This window comes from Aythya ferina (genome assembly GCF_964211825.1).
Source record: "Aythya ferina genome assembly, contig: HAP1_SCAFFOLD_238, whole genome shotgun sequence".
NCBI lineage: Eukaryota > Metazoa > Chordata > Aves > Anseriformes > Anatidae > Aythya > Aythya ferina.
The window spans coordinates 68,945-74,411 of record NW_028181299.1 but is presented as its reverse complement, the minus strand read 5'-3'; the positions used below and the strand labels follow the sequence as shown (position 1 = coordinate 74,411).

The 5,467-nt window shown below is 49.4% G+C and overlaps 1 long non-coding RNA gene across 1 annotated transcript; it reads right to left on the bottom strand.

Annotated features, from left to right (window-relative positions):
• Positions 1-2,421: 2,421 nt before the first annotated feature.
• On the bottom strand, positions 2,422-4,817 carry LOC311429003. The gene is made up of 3 exons (XR_014687999.1): positions 4,725-4,817; positions 2,920-3,037; positions 2,422-2,456 (listed from the first exon to the last, which is right to left on the bottom strand). It is a non-coding gene; the product is annotated as an uncharacterized lncRNA (long non-coding RNA).
• Positions 4,818-5,467: the final 650 nt, after the last annotated feature.

Here is a 5,467-nt window from a genome sequence, read left to right as displayed (position 1 = left end):
CACCTCAGAAGTAGATCAAGCTAGTCACCGAGCTGCCTACCGAGTGCTGGACAGTTCCAGAGGGAGCTCTTTCCTGTGAGCAGTTCCTACTAAGGTACACACTCTACTGGGGACAGGAAAGATATAAAAATAAAAGTTTCAAAACCCCGTATCTGTAAGCTTTCATGATTCAACAGTGCACTGTTCAAGCATTATGGGAGCAGCTGCTCGCAAGCAGCTCAACTCTGCCAAATCCACATCTACCAACCTCCAGAGATGACTGTGCCAGCTGCCCTTCAGTACGTGCCCAGATGCAGACCGGATGTCTTCGCCAAAACACTCCAGACAATGTATTAGCACACCCATGCACTGCCATGTTAGCTGTCATCACTAACTGCCAGGCAGGACAGCTCCAGACCAAACACATACACACACAGCCACGCCACAAACACTACAAACAAAACACACAACACAAGGCGCAAGAAAAAGTGACCCCCGGAGGGAAGCCCTATGGCAACAGCAAGTCACAACAGGTGCTCTGCACCAGACCCTAGAGGAGACTCAAATGTCACGACACGCGACTGGAAGCAACTGCCAGAACTGGGATGATGGAGGCCTAAAAAGCCTGCCTTCAAGGCAAGAGACCAGAAGGATGGGGACTGAAAACCCCATAAGACAACGCTTAGGAAATCAATTCCCAAGCAAGAGCTCCTGATGCGGCCCAGATGACTTCTGCAAGAGTGAGGATGGAAACAGATGCGATCTCAAACCGAATAGGATGCACGAGACCTGAAACAGAACTGCATTTCAAGCAGCGACTGCAAGACAAGAAGTGCTCGGATCAGAGCCACGATGACAAAACAAGCACTGAGGCCCTTCAGCACCGCTACCAAGTCGCCTGTCTGGTCAGTCCAGTGTCAAAAGCTAGGAGGATATCAAGACCCGAGAAGCACAGAACAGACGCTGCAGAAGCAACACTACAAGACAGACGAACAGAAGGAAACTGTCCTGCCTGGCGCACGCACTCACGCTACAAAATAATCCCGCTGCTTCTATTAGCCTGGTGACCCGGCCACAAGCAGCCTGAACGTGACCCAGCCTGAACCACCCTCACCGTGGAACCAAGTCTAGTCAGCCAGCAGGCACCATGCTCCTCTGGCTCCCAGCTCCCATTAGCCACCCCAGATATGCAAATACCAGGTGCCCCCCAACTTAGCTCTCAGGTTGCTGCATGGTAAATTCCCTCCGCCTCAAGAAATGCACAGGCACTGGTCGTCATCTTAGGCAATTGCCAGGCTCATCATCAGCTGCAAAAACAGAGTACCAGCATTCACTAGCATGCCGGTCATGATGCCCACCTTCTCCACAATGCTGACTACTGCTGATGCAACATACAACTATGCTCACCTGTTCCTCTCCAAATCCAAGCTCCAACAGTGCAACCAGTATCATCCACACCACCTGGGAAAACAAAGGGATTAAATGATCGTTGCGTTCACAACACATCACCCAATGGTGTTTTTTTTTTTGTTATTGTTGTTTTTTGTGTGTGTGTGTGTGTTTCCTTTTTTTTTTTTTTTGGTCTGCTTTAGCTCAACAGCATGCAGAGTGCAAACAAGAAAACCGGGGTGTTTCTAGAAGCAACAATCCCCATGCTTTTGCTGCAGCTTTGAATATTAAAAGGACAATACGACCCAGCAAGTAACTGGAACTTTCTTACCTGGAATTAGCTCAAACTTTTCTTCACATTGAAAGAAAAATCTAGGAGCAGAACACATTATACACCAACAAAATTAATTCCATTTCATCCCCAGAAAAAAAATCACATACTCTCATCCCCTCCTGTACCTCAGCCGCTTGCCTACCCCACGTGGCACACGCTTCCATCTGTTCTCTTTACCCACTTATAGCACCTCTAAAAGACAAACTGGAATTTTACTCTATTGGCTGTAGGAAAATAACTGCAGCGACAACCGCGCCCCAAAAACAACAGTTACCTCTGCTCACCACGCACCAGAGTCACTGCAGAGGCAGCTCGGGTCAAGACGTCCTGCACTGCGCACTGCGTTTCAGCCTGAACAAAAGGAAAAACACAGGCAGAAGATAAACATTCAGCTGACAGCAGTAGCACCCATCCCTCAACAACAAAAGGGACCCCATCTTTAGTTTTATCCTTTCAAAACAGCAGGCCACTTGCCTCTGTACCTGCAAATTAGGTCCAAGCTTGAAAGGAGCGGCCAGCATCACCCACGCCACCTGGGAACACAGAAGGACACAATGACCACTGTGCTTGCAAGCAACCACCTGCCACACTGCTCCTCTATCCCACACAGCCTCACCTCGGACCCTCACAGGGAAACACCTGAGCGTCTTCCCTTCGCTTCGGATAAGGGATGACCAGGCTGACAACACTCGCCTTCCCTCAGTGCTTCGTGACATGAGGATTTCCCTTCCCTGTCCACGACTGCACAAAGCACCTGTAGAGACGAGAGAAAAGCACACTCTGAGGCACCTCACAACCACAGCGTACCTGCTGCAATACCTCTCTCTTCCCAGTTCCTTTACTTCAGTTGCTCAACAGCTCTAACTCAGATTCTTCGCTCACAGCGCCACAGCAAATTCTGCCCGGGCCACACAACATACGCTACACAAGCTACATTGCTTAGGACACACAAGCTGGAACGTTCCCGCCCAACAATCAGTCGCATCGCACAGGATGGATGCCGCATACTCCTAGAAACCAAACCTTCCAGTCCTGAGCAGCTCCCAACCTCCACCTGCCTACCACGTTCAGCACACTAACTGTTTACCCCTCAGAAAACCAGAAACTTAGAACATACACACACACAAACAACAACAACAAAAAAAAAAACACAACTCCACAAACGCCAAAAAGACATGCACACACAGCAACCCCGGCAGCAGTAATCACAGACTTACCCTTTGCAGATGAAAAAGGGGACTCTGATACAACCCTGCTCAGGCTCTTGGTAATGCTGCATCTACGCTGCCAAGCCACATGTAGCATGTAATCAAGCTGGTGTAACTCTCCAGGGGACTAAAACAAGTGGTTTTAAACATGCAGAGATTAAAATACATCTCAAAAACAGGAGAATATGCGGCCATCCTAAAAAAAAGTGAGCCAGCAGCCTCTACTAAATATCCCTCTAATTCAAGCACTTAGAGATCTAGAATTCCAACCACTTAGAAATCCAGAAATCCATAGACTCCAGACTGCCTAGAGAACCCTGCAACTGACTGAAGGAAACACAAAGCACTTACCCCCAAAGAGCAGCCCAGGCAGAAGGAGCACTCTGATGCCATGCCTGGGGCTCATATACCTTTTGGCCCCGCCCAGCACCCAAACCCAATCACCTGGGAAATGGGAGGGGCAAAGCACAAGAAAGTAGAAATAGAGCAAGAGAAGTAGCTGTTTTTCTTTTTGTTTCTTTTTTTAAATAAACTTTATCTCAAAAGCATGCAGAGAGCAGACCAAATATTTGCAGTGATTCTAGAAGCAAAAACCGCCTTTGGCTTATTCTGCAGGTTTTAATATTGAATTGACAATATCACCAAGCTAATAACTGAAACTTTTTGAACTGGAATTACTTTAAACAGGCTCATCCCCATCTGTAAACACAGAGAACCAGCATTCACTACCATGCAAGCCCTAATACCCATGTCCTGCACAACGCACACTACAACTAATGCAACATACCATTGTGCAATACTTCTCTGTTCCCGGTTCCTTTACCTCACCTGCTCAGTAGCTCCACCTGAGTAATGGGCCCGGGCGGCGCCGCGCCGAAATGGGCCCGGGCGGCGCCGCGCCGAAATGGGCCCGGGCGGCGCCGCGCCGAAATGGGCCCGGGCGGCGCCGCGCCGAAATGGGCCCGGGCGGCGCCGCGCCGAAATGGGCCCGGGCGGCGCCGCGCCGAAATGGGCCCGGGCGGCGCCGCGCCGAAATGGGCCCGGGCGGCGCCGCGCCGAAATGGGCCCGGGCGGCGCCGCGCCGAAATGGGCCCGGGCGGCGCCGCGCCGAAATGGGCCCGGGCGGCGCCGCGCCGAAATGGGCCCGGGCGGCGACCCTGCTCAGTCTCTTGGCAGTACTGCATTTATGCGGTCAAGAAACCGTACCCCACGGTTTCCCAAAAACAACGTACCTGGCAACCCCTCATAAACATACCTCAAATATGTGAATTTCATGCACATAAAGCCTAGAAGGCTTTATGGTCTAACGACTCGACAGACAGCAAACACACAGGCAAAAGCTCCAGAAATACAATAAACTGTCCCTAAACCTGAAACAGAATACCCCTTACATGCCCAATGCTGCCATTTTCAGATACACGCTCACACAGGGAGCTTCAATGATACATTTCTCCTAAACCCTGCTCCATCACTTTGCCACCAAGGTTGTGACTTTGATAAGATTTGACATATAGGCAAAGACTCACAAAAAAAAACGTAATTCTGCAAAAATCATAAGGGACCCAGAAACACAAAGCAAACACACAAAGTAACATCACCATACTATCCGTAACACTGCTATAACTACTACTCACCTGAGGAAGAGCTGCATGCAATACAGGCACCTACTACTAGATTGCTTTACAATGACAGATCCTGCCAGTTGCAACCTCAAAAAGATAGGAGTACTGGTTTCTACTTGAAAACGCATCAGTCCATAGACTGACCCACCTAAAGAACCCTCCAAACAACTGAAGGAAAACCAAAGCACTTACCCCAAAGTGCAGCCCAGGCAGAAGGAGCTCTCTCATGGCATACCTGCAACTCAGTTACCATTAGGTCCCACCTGGAACCTGAAGCCAATCACCTGGGAAAGTGCAAGGGGAAAGCACAAAAAAGCAGAAAGAGGAGGAGGAGCAGCTGTGGTTTTATTAACTTCTTTATATGGCTTAGCTCAACAGCATGCAGAGCGCAGACAAGAGAACTGGGGTGTTTCTAGAAACAAAAATCCCCATGCTTTTGCTACAGCTTTGAATATTGAAAGGAAAATACAAACAAGCAACTCTTTTTTTTTTTTTCCACCTGGAATTACCTCAATCTTTCATTTACAAAGAAAAATCTAGGAGCAGAATAGATTACATGCCAAAAGAAGAATTCGATTCCATTCCACTCGCAGGAGAAATCACTTACTTCAGCAGGCTATCTGAGAACCAAAAGGCTATGCTGATGGGTCAAAACACACTACAGGACACTGGGGCCGGGCCCTCCGCTGCACCCACTTAAAACCCATCCCTACACTCACCAAGGTGCAACCCCAACCCAAACACAGACGCAGCATTTCAGCCTCAACACAGTTTTGAGAACTGCTGGAAAGCAAGCTTCATCCTCAGCGAGGCATGCCCAGGCTACACAGGACAGGGCTGCGGGCAACTCTTTGCCTACCGAAGAAGACCGCCATCAGCACCTGCTTTGTTCCGATCCTAAAGGCTAACATCACAGCCCACGTCGCCTGGGACAC